This window comes from Stegodyphus dumicola, chromosome 5 (assembly GCF_044657685.1).
Source record: "Stegodyphus dumicola isolate Sdum_Otavi_A_Nest chromosome 5, ASM4465768v1".
Lineage (NCBI taxonomy): Eukaryota > Metazoa > Arthropoda > Arachnida > Araneae > Eresidae > Stegodyphus > Stegodyphus dumicola.
This window is the reverse complement of record NC_140772.1, coordinates 14,108,527-14,122,086: the sequence shown is the minus strand read 5'-3', so window position 1 is coordinate 14,122,086 and position 13,560 is coordinate 14,108,527.

Here is a 13,560-nt window from a genome sequence, read left to right as displayed (position 1 = left end):
GATTCTTCTTCATTATTATTATTATTATTATTTGAAATAGTATATATTGGTGACAATAATTTAAAAAGTGATTCGGACAGACTGTTAATCAGCACTGCTATATTGAAGTTCTAAAAAGACTTACACCACATAAAATGAAGAAGGGCTGTTAGTCTCAAAACGGTATTTTACGTCGAATCACTATAAATGGCTGTAACACTTTTCACATTGTTGCCACCATATTATCGCCTTGTATTGTATTTAAAAGAATTAATTAATGAAGATTTGCATGAGTGTATGTATGTTTCTCGCATTGTGAAAAAATTAGGAAAAAAGACCACAGTTGTGGAGTGGTGGATAGCTGTTGCACCAGGACAATGCAGAAGAGATTCAGCCAAAGCGGAGAATCTCCTAAAGAGCCTTCCGAAAACCTCGTTCCAAAACTGTTACCAGCAATGGCAGCACCGAATACAGAAATGCGTGAATGCTGAAGGTGATAATGTCACGGAGAATTGATTCTGTAAGTACAATGATTTATTGCTGCAAAGTTACCGTATCAATTACATTAAAACATTCCACTAGGTCTGAGTGGAAAACAAATGTTTTGAACTGGTAATGAAGTAAATTTAAATGTTTTAATGAGATAACTCTCAAAAGGGATCAACTAATGAAACCAGTGCATAATAATAATATTCTTAAAATATTAGTAACTTAATTATTATTATAAATATTGTTATGATTTATCGCCAAATGTGGCAACGCTGCCTTCCCTTGCCATTTTATGGCAACCCTAAAACTGCTTTGTGGGGAAGCCATCTTACCGCGTCTGTACATTTCGTAATAACATTTCGTAATAAATTATAATTAAAAATATAAACTTATAATTAATAAATAATAAAATAATGCTCTTAAAATATCAATGGCTCCATTTAATGATGTACAGTCAAAAGTCGTTAAATCGGACACCCATAATCCGGAATGATCTATAATCCGGACCTCAAAGCTAAAAACTTTCTGCGTATGCGCCGCGTTGACACATGTGCATAGGCGTTTACGCGTGCGCGTAAGATCTTTTATCACTTCGCATATGCGTGTGCGCAAGCGCAGAATACGTTTTCGCGTGCGCCTTTTATGTATAACGGACGGTATAATCTAAAATTATCTAATTATCTATTTCAGTTAATGTTGATGATTGCATTGTTCCTTAATCTTCGAATTGGATCCGGCTTATTATTTTTTGCAGACTGTAAGAGCAATTTTATGAATAATAATGAAATAATGAAAGAATAAATATCATTAGAAATGACAAAGCTAAGTTATAAATTGCATGAGAAGACAATTTAATTTTTCTTTTCCCTTTTTCATTCTCATTAGACAGTTTGATTTTAATCTGACAGTTGGTAATAGCAATTTTTTCGCGATAAATAAATTTAACGTTTCTTTTTAGCCAAAAGCGGAGGTAACCCATAAGGGCTGTTAGTCTCAAAACGGCATTTTGCGTCGAATCACTATTAAATGTCTGTATCACTTTTCACGTTGTTGCCACCATGTTATCGCCTTGTATTATATTTAAAAGAATTAATTAATGAAGATTTGCATGAATGTATGTATGTTTCTCGCATTGTGAAAAAACAACGATACCTACAGCTATCAAATTTTGAATAACGTAATACTCCACCCGAATATAGGCACCTGGAAGTCCGAATCTTGAATGTCGTATATTTTTATTATCTATTTCACATTTTTTTTTAAAATTCTAACGAATTTTTGATTAAGAAACTCAACGATTTCAAAGCCAGCAGTGCCAACACACTGTACGGAATACATTATTTTTATCTCCAGCGCACGAGGCTGTCTATCAGAAATTCTAAAGATACGCATTCTTTAAATATTTTTAGCCCTAATGAGCATAAGCCCAGATGCTCTCGATACGTGTATGCCTGAGTAACTGGGGGAAAAAAACCGCTGTGGATGTACTATAAAATGCTAAAAGCTTTCATAATTTTCTTTTTTTCTTTCTTTTTAATAATGTCCACTTGATTCGCAATCAGTTTAATTCTCCTTCAGCACTTGACTATGTCTTAAATCGAACGCTTTACGGATTTTTATTAGTAATAAACTTGGGAGGTTATTATTTGAAACTAACCAGTTATTTATAATATAAACCTTTACTGTAACTTCTTCTTTCTGTTTCCTCACCAAATTGCAAATCAGTTACATAGTATTTAAGATTGGGTTTGGGGATCATTAAGACAGAGTGTGTTTCTGCCTTTCGGAGCACATTACGCTAATTCCCGCCTGATCTGATAAGTTTGTAATTATTCGGCATTCGTTATTACTACCGACATTTTAACTTGATATACGGATTGAAAGTTCTGAGCCGGCTTAGATTTAAATTTAATTGCGCCGTCTTTGAATACTATTCTGCGTTTCAAATTTGACTGTTAGTTTAGTTGCATCGCCAAAGTTGACTTTATTAACACACGAACGTGCATTGAATGACTTTGCTAACACAAGAACGTGCATGTTAGGGCTTTGTTAACACAAGAACGTCCATTGGATGACGTTGTTAACACACTAACATGCATTGGATGACTTTGTCAACACAAGTATGTGTATTGGATGACTTTGTAACTCAAGAACGTGCATTCGATGACTTTGCTAACACAAGAACGTGCATTGTTGGGCTTTGTTAACACAAGACGTGCACTGGATGACTTTGTTAACACACTAACATGCATTGGATGACTCTGTTAACGCAAGAGCGTGCATTGGATGGCTTTGTTAACGCAAGAACGTGCATTGGATGACTTTTTTAACGCAAGAACGTGCAATGGAAGGCTTTGTTAATATAGGAACGTGCATTGGATGACTTTGTTAACAGAAGAACGTGCATTGGATGACTTTGGATGACAATTTAAATGCATCGGATGACAATTTAAATGTTCTTTGTTCTCTTGTTTTTGTTGTTAAATAAAAAAAAACGTGCATTGTAGGTCTTTGTTAACACAAGAACGTGCACTGGATGACTTTGTTATCACACTAACATACATTGGATGACATTTTTAATGCAAGAACGTGCATTAGATGACTTTGTTAACGCAAGAACGTGCATTGGATAACTTTGTTAATACAGGAACGTGCATTGGATAAATATAATAAATTGTTAATTATAAACCATATCAAGCAAAACCCTATAAACCATCAGCAATAATAAATTGTTAATTATAATCCTTATTCAAATTTCTATTCTGAAAACAAATTACTTAATATACCTATCGTGTGGTTTACCAAAGCATGGAATCAGTATATAAAAATAAGAAAAAACAAGTATCTTCTCTTGCGTTAAAGAACGCGCATTCGATGACTTTAACAGAAGAACGTGCATTGGATGACTTTGTTAACGCAAAAACGTGCATTGATGACTTTTTTAACGCAACAACGTGCATTGGATGACTTTGTTAACGCAAGAACGTGCATTGATGACTTTTTAACGCAACAACGTGCATTGGGAGGCTTTGTTAATATAGCAACGAGCATTGTATAAATTTGTTAACAAAAGAACGTGCATTGTAGGGCTTTGTTAACACAAGATCGTGCACTGGATGACATTGTTAACACACTAACATGCATTGGATCACTTGCTTAACGCAAGAACGTGCATTGGATGACTTTTTAACGCAAGAACGTGCATTGGATGACTTTTTAACGCAAGAACGTGCATTGGATGACTTTGTTAACGCAAGAACGTGCATTGGATGACTTTGTTAACGCAAGAACGTGCATTGATGACTTTGTTAACGCAAGAACGTGCATTCGAAGGCTTTATTAATATAGCAACGTGATTGGATGACTTTGTTAACTCAAGAACGTGCATTGGAAAGTTTTGTTAATACAGGAACGTGCATTGGATGACTTTAACGCAAGAACGTGCATTGGATGACTTTGTTAACGCAAGAACGTGAATTAATGACTTTTTTTAACGCAAGAACGTGCATTGGAAGGCTTTGTTAATATAGCAACGAGCATTGTATAAATTTGTTAACAAAAGAACGTGCATTGTAGGGCTTTGTTAACACAAGATCGTGCACTTGATGACATTGTTAACACAAAAACATGCATAGGATCACTTTCTTAACACAAGTACATGCATTAGATGACTTTGTTAACGCAAGAACGTGCATTGGATGACTTTTTAACGCAAGAACGTGCATTGGATGACTTTGTTAACGCAAGATCGTGCATTGATGACTTTGTTAACGCAAGAACGTGCATTGGAAGGCTTTATTAATATAGCAACGTGATTGGATGACTTTGTTAACCCAAGAACGTGCATTGGAAAGCTTTGTTAATACAGGAACGTGCATTGGATTACTTTAACGCAAGAATTTGCATTGGATGACTTTGTTAACGCAAGAACGTGAATTAATGACTTTTTTTAACGCAAGAACGTGCATTGGAAGGCTTTGTTAATATAGCAACGAGCATTGTATAAATTTGTTAACAAAAGAACGTGCATTGCTGGGCTTTGTTAACACAAGATCGTGCACTGGATGACATTGTTAACGCACAAACATGCATAGGATCACTTTCTTAACACAAGTACATGCATTAGATGACTTTGTTAACGCAAGAACGTGCATTGGATGACTTTTTAACGCAAGAACGTGCATTGGATGACTTTGTTAACGCAAGAACGTGCATTGATGACTTTGTTAACGCAAGAACGTGCATTGGATGACTTTTTAACGCAAGAACGTGCATTGGAAGGCTTTATTAATATAGCAACGTGATTGGATGACTTTGTTAACCCAAGAACGTGCATTGGAAAGCTTTGTTAATACAGGAACGTGCATTGGATGACTTTAACGCAAGAACGTGCATTGGATGACTTTGTTAACGCAAGAACGTGCATTAATGACTTTTTTAACGCAAGAATGTGCATTGGAAGGCTTTGTTAATATAGGAACGTGCATTGGATGACTTTGTTAACAGAAGAACTTGCGTTGTATGACTTTAACGCAAGAACGTGCATTGGATGACTTTGTTAACGCAAGAACGTGCACTTATGACTTTTTTAACGCAAGAACGTGCATTGGAATGCTTTACGTGCATTAGATGACTTTGTTAATACAGGAACGTGCAATGAATAAATATAATAAATTGTTAATTCTAAACCATATCAAGCAAAACCCTATAAACCATCAGCAATAATAAATTGTTAATTATAATCCTTATTCAAATTTCTATTCTGAAAATAAATCACTTAATATATCTATCGTGTAGTTTACCAAAGCATGGAATCAGTAAATAAAAATAAGAAAAAACAAGTATCTTCTCTTGCGTTAAAGAACGTGCATTGGATGACTTTAACGCAAGAACGTGCATTGGATGACTTTGTTAACGCAAGAACGTGAATTAATGACTTTTTTAACGCAAGAACGTGCATTGGAAGGCTTTGTTAATATAGCAACGAGCATTGTATAAATTTGTTAACAAAAGAACATGCATTGTAGGGCTTTGTTAACACAACATCGTGCACTGGATGACATTGTTAACACACTAACATGCATTGGATGACTTTGTTAACACAAGTACGTGCATTAGATGACTTTGTTAACGCAAGAACGTGCATTGATGACTTTGTTAACGCAAGAACGTGCATTCGAAGGCTTTATTAATATAGCAACGTGATTGGATGACTTTGTTAACCCAAGAACGTGCATTGGAAAGCTTTGTTAATACAGGAACGTGCATTGGATGACTTTAACGCAAGAACGTGCATTGGATGACATTAACGCAAGAACGTGTATTGGATGACTTTAACGCAAGAACGTGCATTAAAGACTTTTTTAACGCAAAAATGTGCATTGGAAGGCTTTGTTAATATAGGAACGTGAATTGGATGACTTTGTTAACAGAAGAACGTGCGTTGTATGACTTTAACGCAAGAACGTGCATTGGATGACTTTGTTAACGCAAGAACGTGCACTTATGACTTTTTTAACGCAAGAACGTGCATTGGATGACTTTGTTAACAGAAGAACGTGCATTGTATGACTTTGTTAAAGCAAGAACGTGCATTGGATGACTGTTAACGCAAAAATGTGTATTTAATGACTTTTTCAACGCAAGAACGTGCATTGGATAACTTTTTTAATATAGGAACGTGCATTGGATTACTTTGTTAACAGAAGAACGTGCATTGTATGATTTTGTTAACGCAAGTACGTGCATTGGATAACTTTGTTAACACAAGAACGTGCATATATGTTCAAAATTCATGTTTAAGTAAAAGATTTATTTTAAAACTTTCCAAGTCTCTGTGTTTGCTTTCAGACACAGTGATAATTTGCTTTACTTCTGTTAGGATTTTGGATTATTTAGCTACTACCATGTAGAGTCCTGGTGCATGAACCTCTATCTGAAATTGGAGTAGCAGGAAACTACACAAGAGAAGGGTTAAAATCCACTTTATTAAATCTTTTGAAAATTTACAATTCGTCAACTCGACGCTAACAAACTTCGCCCCTGCTTGGGCGGTAACTGAAAATCACATAATTAAACTAAAATTTAAATATATTAACAAACGATAAACCTAGACTACAGGGCTCAGCGAGGTCCCGTAACTTAAACCCTCTTCGAAGCTAGTGGCAGCAGATAAATGCAATTAAGCCACTTGAACCAGCAATCAGCAAACGTACCTACGGCAGAGACGGCGGCTAGAGACTATGTCTCCTTTTCTCCTACCGAAACTCGGCTTTTAACTACTTCCTTCAAAGTAGAAAATTTGCATTCGTTCACGCGCGCTACAACATTTACTTATTCTGGCGCTGACAATTAGAGGAATGAAGGCTTATAGGAAAGTTTCAAATAAAATTTGAAAGTATTAGTTAAAATAAATATAAATCCCTACAACCATATCAAGCAAAACCCTATAAACCATCAGCAATAATAAATTGTTAATTATAATCCTTATTCAGATTTCTATTCTGAAAACAAATCACTTAATGTACCTATCGTGTAGTTTACCAAAGCATGGAATCAGTATATAAAAATAAGAAAAAACAAGTATCTTAGCAGAACACAAACAGAGTTAAATATGCAGTGTGATCTTTTTAACATGAAATCTTTTGCCATACAAACTATTTTACATTAGAGAATGAAATAAAAGAATGTAACTATAAAATCTTGAAATAGTTTGGAATATTTTCCTTTATAGGACAATATACGTCAGACAATGCTTTTGCAGAAAGACGCGCGCAACCAACTTAATTACATGCAGCGAGAAAACGTACTTTCATCGATAGTTCATTTCGACTCTCGTAAAATTTTAGCAGCTGAGTCATTATAATGGTTGTCGACCGACTGCCCTACTGACTGCTATTTTCCCGAATTTAAATGCTGGAGAAATCATGGATGTTTCTAAGCGTAGGGTGTCTGTGCAGCAAGGGGGCGTTCAAAATACACGAACAGCCAAAAGTTCTCTCGAGAGTTTGGTGAGAGGAGAAGAGAGGAAAACTCTCGGACGTCCCTCCGGGGAGTTGTCTCTCAAAATTAAGGCAACAGGCTTAATGACACATTTCAAGAATTATGAAGTGTTTCATTCTATGCAAATCTAATTTAAAAACCTTAAAAGCCTACTTATGCTGACAAGCGAGTTATTCCACCTGTTCACTGCAAAGTCCTAAGAAGGTTTTAAAACAAATGGAAGTTATACATGTGATGTACCAGCTTAAGTCGTAGCTTAAATTATCAGACGATAAGTTTTAAAAAACAGGATCCATTTATTATTATTCAGGAGAAATAGCAGTTACAGAATCAGATATCCGGAGTAATTAATAATTACTAATAACTTTTTGTATATACTGCATCGTGACATTTAAGAAAAAGCCCCGGTATTCTTTTGCGAGTCCTTTTATAGCCTCTGGAAAGGCGGAGCTTCCAAGAAATGACGTCAGCCTCTTCAGCCAATCCAGTTCGCTTTAAATATTTCCAGAACATTCTATAACTGTACGTATAGAAAAGGCGGGAAAAACAACTTGACTACGGGGCTGAGGATTTAATTCCACGTACTTTCAAATAAGAGAACGTCACCATTAAAATGAAAAGAACATACAGTTAGAATTTTAAGTGTATTCTTGACTCTGGAATTTTATTATTACATACATATAATAGATCCAAATTATAATAAAATGGCTTTATTCTCTACGCGTACTTATTTATAAGACTTAAGTATGAAAACATAGTGTTAGAAGAGATGAGAACAATATGTTTAAGGATGGCCAATAGGCAACATTGCGTCTAATTTGTCTTTCTATCGGAAAATGCTTGTGTAATCCTATAACGGAGAAGATCCCAAGATTTTATTTAACGTATTTCATGATGAAGACACACGTTATATTCTAGACACACGGCTAATTATTTCGAAATGAAATGAAAAGTATTGAAGTTAGGTAGAAAAAAAAAAAAAAAAAAAAAAACTTTAAATTGAACAAGATTTTGAATCATTAGTTTTATCCAAATCAAAGTTTTATTCAAATTAAGGTCTCTGTCAAAATCTATTATCTCTAAAGTCGTTTTTCGTTTTGGCTTAATTCTAAATTCTATGGGTTTCTTTTGGGTTTCTCTTCCAGTTAGGCATAGAATAAAACCTCCCTATTACTAGTATTCAGATTCTAGACACGATTTAGTCTTTGTGTGCGAAGTCTCCTCGGAGAACTGATTTTTACTAAAGATGTTTCTATATTCTACGAAAGATCCATCCATCTTTTCCACCTTCTAAAGATATTCATATCTTACATAAACCATTGATTTGATACCGACTAATCATTTTTTAAGTTATGCGAGATGTATTGGAAATTACGTACGTACAGACACTGCGAATAAAAATCCATTTTGAATCAATTTATAATCCAATTTACCATGAACCATTGATCTGATACGACTAATCGTTTTTAAGTTAGGCGAGATGTATTGGAACTTACGTATGTACAGACACTACGAACAAAAGTCCATTTTGAATCGATTTAAAATCCATTATGAATCAATTTAAAATCCATTTTATCATGAACCATTGATCTGATACGACTAATCGTTTTTCAGTTAGGCGAGATGTATTGGAACTTACGTATGTACAAACACTACGAACAAAAATCCATTTTGAATCGATTTAAAATCCATTATGAATCAATTTAAAATCCATTTTACCATGAACTATTGATCTGATACGAGTAATCGTTTCTTAAGTTAGGCGAGATGTATTGGAACTTACGTATATACAGACACTACGAACAAAAATCCATTTTGAATCGATTTAAAATCCATTGTGAATCAATTTAAAATCCATTTTACCAAGAGCCATTGATCTGATACGACTAATCATTTTTAAGTTAGGCGAGATGCATTAGAACTTACGTACGTACAGACAACTACGAATAAAAATCCATTTTGAATCAATTTAAAATCAATTTTACCATGAGCCATTGATCTGATACGACTAATCATTTTTAAGTTAGGCTAGGCGAGATGCAGTGGAGCTTACGTACATACAGACACTACGAATAAAAATCCATTTTGAATCAATTTAAAATCCATTTTACCATGAACCATTGATCTGATACGAGTAATCGTTTTTAAGTTATGCGAGATGTATACGCACTTACATACGTACAGACATCACGAATAAAAATCCAATTTGAATCAATTTAAAATCCATTTTACAATCAGTTTTTTGGAAAAAGGAGTCCTTTATTCTATCCGTACGAACGAAAAGTCAGGTAAAAATAAAATAGTCAAAATGGGTTATGCACCGATCCAAAATGGATATTTCCGTTGAAGTATGATACCCGAAATTTTTCGCGCGATTACGGTACTTCCTTTACTTTGCACAAGGAAGCAAAACGTTTTTAAGTATTGTGTTTGTTGTGAAACGACAGAAAAATTACTATCACAAACCATTAGCGTGAACAAAACTGTCTACAGAAAGTACAAAATGGAAAAGTAAAATGCATAACATAATAGCAATAATAGCAAATAATGCTAGAATATTGGGGAGTTCTTTTTATCCACAACAGTATGTAATTTAATTGTATTGTAGAGACATTAGGTTTTTTTCAAAGCAGGAGAGATGAAAAATGAGCAACACCTTCGCTGGGAATCGAACCACGGACCTCTGGAATACGCGCCCAGTGTGCAGACCACCACACCACGAAGGCACGCTAAGAAGGCGTGAGAAATCGCCAAATCCTGGGTGTGGAGAATCATCATCCATCGCCCTTTTAGTTCGGGCACCACTTTAGAGAAATTAGGTTATTTCGAAGGGGAGAGATGAAAAATGAGCAAAGCTTTCGCCGGGAATCGAACCACGGAACTCTGGAATAAGCGTCTTGCGTGCCGACCACCACACCATGAAGGCACGCTAAGAAGGCGGGAGAAATGCCTTATAGTATACGATCTGGAATATATAAAAATTACAATAAAAATAAAAAGGTTGAAACGCAAATTATTAATTGCCAATAGATAATTTATTTTTACCTGTCTACGGCTTTGCGTTTATTGACTGTCTGCGAGTGATTATAATTTTAAATTAACCATAAATTCTTTCTCGTCTCATCCTGGTGAATGAGGTGTTAACTGTGAATTATCCTCTTTTGCTTATTTTTCGAAAAATATACTCGTTCCTGCTAAACATACTCGCAATCAGTATGTGATTCGATTAATTTTTACTTTCACATTCGTTACAGTACTTACTTCGTTACATTGTTGTTATAATGTTGAAAGGAGGAGGAGCCGACATGGTGCAATAATCCTAACCACAAGCACGTTTTACTATGAATTTTAACCACGTGCCTTCTAATTGTTCCTGTGGGCCACATTAAAATCTACAAAAACCAGGTCTTCATCCTACTAAACGTAACTCGTTATTAAATTAAACTTTTTTTCGCAACAATTAAACTCTTTTTTATAGCCAGGAGGTTGATTAGCTATGCGATTCTTGCTCACAAGTGGAGCAAAAAAGCAATTCTTTGCTTCGTTCCTGAAGGTGTGGGCAAAATTCGACTGAGACTTTAAACTTTCTGCGACTTCCGCGAAGAGATTTTTATTTCGTTCGTGTCTCGTGTGTTTCACATTTACGTTTCCTGCTCCCCCTACTTCAGCCTTCGAATAGTTCCGGTTCAGAAGACTTGGAAAGATGAAATCGTGCCTCGTGAACTCTGCGTTGATGGGCGTGGCTGAAAATTGATGACATTAACTAAAAGAGAAAAGCTTTGCAGAAGTACAGATGATTAAAAATCTATATGCACCTCCGGGGCTGCTGAAGGGAATAGATTTAATAACTGACAACATTTACTAACATTTTGATCTATTTGAAAGCAATGTTTTATTATTTCTGCAATAAAATGCAAGGTAACTAAATAATTTTGTCCAAAATTCCAGTCAGTAAGGTATAGATGTTATTTATGCACTGATGTGATATTTCACTGACTTTTCTCTCAAACATTGAGCGAATAAGGAAATCATAATTAAGAGTTTATTTAATTTTGGTAGAATTAGAAGAAATTTTCCTTTGTTTGGAATTTATACGTTCAGTGATTATTCCAAACACGTTATTTCATGCAATAGTAAAAAATTTTTTGTTACAAACACTATTTTGCGAAGATGTAGATGCCATTTTGTAATTTTTTTTTTCAATTTTTTAGTTTTGCTTTCTTTTCTTTTAAAATAATTATGTAATTTTGTTACTTTTTTCATTGTCGTAAACTGACATTGAGTTTCAGAATCTGTTTATTTACAGATATGAAAGCAGATTTCATAGCAAGTACACAAAAATACATATATGTATATATATATATATATATATATTTAATAAATACAGTATTATAATCTCATTTATATAAAGTAAATTAAAATTTTATATTATGCAAATCCAATTGTTAAAAAAATAAATTGATTAATTTGTAGAATAATTAGAGTTTTTTAAAGCAGGTGAGATGAAAAATGAGCAATGCCTTCATCGGGAATCGAACCACAGATCTCTAAAATAAGCGCCCAGAATGCAGATCACCACACTACGAAAGCATGCTAAGAAGGCGGGAGAAATATCTTATATACTCCCCCTTTTAAAGAGCGACTGGGGTTTTTAGTTGACCCAGTCGCCAAATCCTGGATGTCCAGAATCCTCATCCACCGCCCTTTAGGTTCGGGCGCCACTGTAGAGTCATTAGATTTTTTTTTTTTTTTTTTGAAGCAGGTGAGATGAAAAATGAGCAACACCTTCGCCGGCAATCGAACCACGGACCTCTGGAACACGCCCCCAGCGTGCAGACCACCACACTTCGAAGGGATGCTAAGAAGGCGGGAGATATACCGTATAAATTATTGCTGGTTTTATTTTATTTATTTATATGGTTTGCATGCATAGTTCGTGTCGGGGAAGTATTTATATAAGTTTGGGATTCTAAATTACTTTGGCTATGTACTTTTAATTTATTTAATTTATTTAATTAAATAAATTAAATTAAAATTGTTTAAAAATTTTATTTAAAAATTATTTAAAAATTTATTTTAATTTATTTAATTTCTAATATTTTTTTCCTATAGTGGATTTCTTTTCTAAATTTCTCGAAAATTCTTTAACTTTTAAATTTCTCATTTTATTGCAACTTATGGTTTTGTGTATTTCTTACGCCATATGTATATGGATGACGAAACACGAATTGAGTAATCGAAAAGTTAGGTCTTAGGGCAACCTTCCTTGAAAAGATCTCTCTCCTGCCTGCTCGACAGTTATTCACTTTAGACAAATTAAAATTTATTAAAAAAAATATTAGGATTGCATTATATTTTCTTGTATTTACATGCTTGCACTTTAGTTATTATAAATAGGACCAACGAATTTTCAACAATTTTATATTTTAGTAATTAAAAAAACGTTTTAAATTGTTTTCGCATTTTGAAATGTTCATGTTTTTGTTTTGCGTATTTCCTTTTGGGTAACGGCCCCACCTTTCATTATTTAATATTTATCTTTTGATTATATAATTATTTTATATAGTTATTAGGTTATATAGATACAAGTAAGTAATCGATGATTTTACAATTTTTACAATAATGTCTGAATGTCTATATGTATATGTGTGACGAATGTTTCGTCCACGATAACTCTTATCACTTCCAAAACATTTCTACCTTCCTTATTTAAGCTTTCTACATTCAGATAAAGAGTTGATTAGATTTTGGCTAAAATTGGACAAGTGGAAGTTGCACTTCACTTGAAGCCTATAACAATTTTTATGAAACCAATAATAAAATAGAATCAGTTTTACTGTTTAAAACTTTTCTATCAAATGAAACAACATATTAGGTTTGGAATCCAATTGGTGAACCAGGAGTGACACTTTACAATCTCAACAGATTTTCGAGGAAAAAATATATTATGATATAATTCAAAACTTTAGAAATTTGGTATTTAATATAAGATGCATATAGAATCGTGATGAGAATAGCATTTTATATTTTGACTATATATATCGAAAACCGGCACTGGTCCTTTACTTTGATATCTTAATAGAGTTTCGT